Here is a 470-nt window from a genome sequence, read left to right on the forward strand (position 1 = left end):
TCTATGAAGAACGCAGTAAAATGCGATACTTGGTGTGAATTGTAGAGTCCCGTGAATCATCGAGTTTTTGAACGCAAGTTGCGCCCGAAGCCTTTCGGACGAGGGCACGCCTACCTGGGTGTCACGTAATCGTCACCCCCAACCCTTTTGCTACATCGAGAGGGGAGCGGATTCTGGTCTCCCGTGCGCCTTGTGCATTCGGTTGGCCTAAAAATTGAGTCCCACGGCAATCGGTGGTTGTAAGACTCTCTGACACTGCCGTGCGCTCTCGTCTGCCAAGAGGGAACCCTCGAGACCCCAATTCTCCCCTAAAGGGCATGCTCAAACTGCGACCCCAGGTCAGGTGGGATTGTTTTTCGAGATTCATAAATATACACGTTTTACGGAGTTATTTTCTCATACTCTAGAATTAACCCATTTGAGGGGTTGTTTTCCCATACTCACAAATATACCGAAAGTACGGGGTTATT

General features: G+C 49.4%; 1 non-coding gene across 1 annotated transcript in view; it reads left to right on the forward strand.

Annotated features, from left to right (window-relative positions):
- LOC125369103 overlaps nt 1-124 on the forward strand; it is a 156-nt gene extending 32 nt beyond the window's left edge. The window contains exon 1 of the ribosomal RNA XR_007214592.1: nt 1-124. This exon is cut by the window's left edge and continues 32 nt beyond it. This is a non-coding gene — a ribosomal RNA (5.8S ribosomal RNA).
- The last annotated feature ends 346 nt before the right edge of the window (nt 125-470 follow it).

Source organism: Ricinus communis, chromosome 1, assembly GCF_019578655.1.
Source record: "Ricinus communis isolate WT05 ecotype wild-type chromosome 1, ASM1957865v1, whole genome shotgun sequence".
Taxonomy (NCBI): Eukaryota; Viridiplantae; Streptophyta; class Magnoliopsida; order Malpighiales; family Euphorbiaceae; genus Ricinus; species Ricinus communis.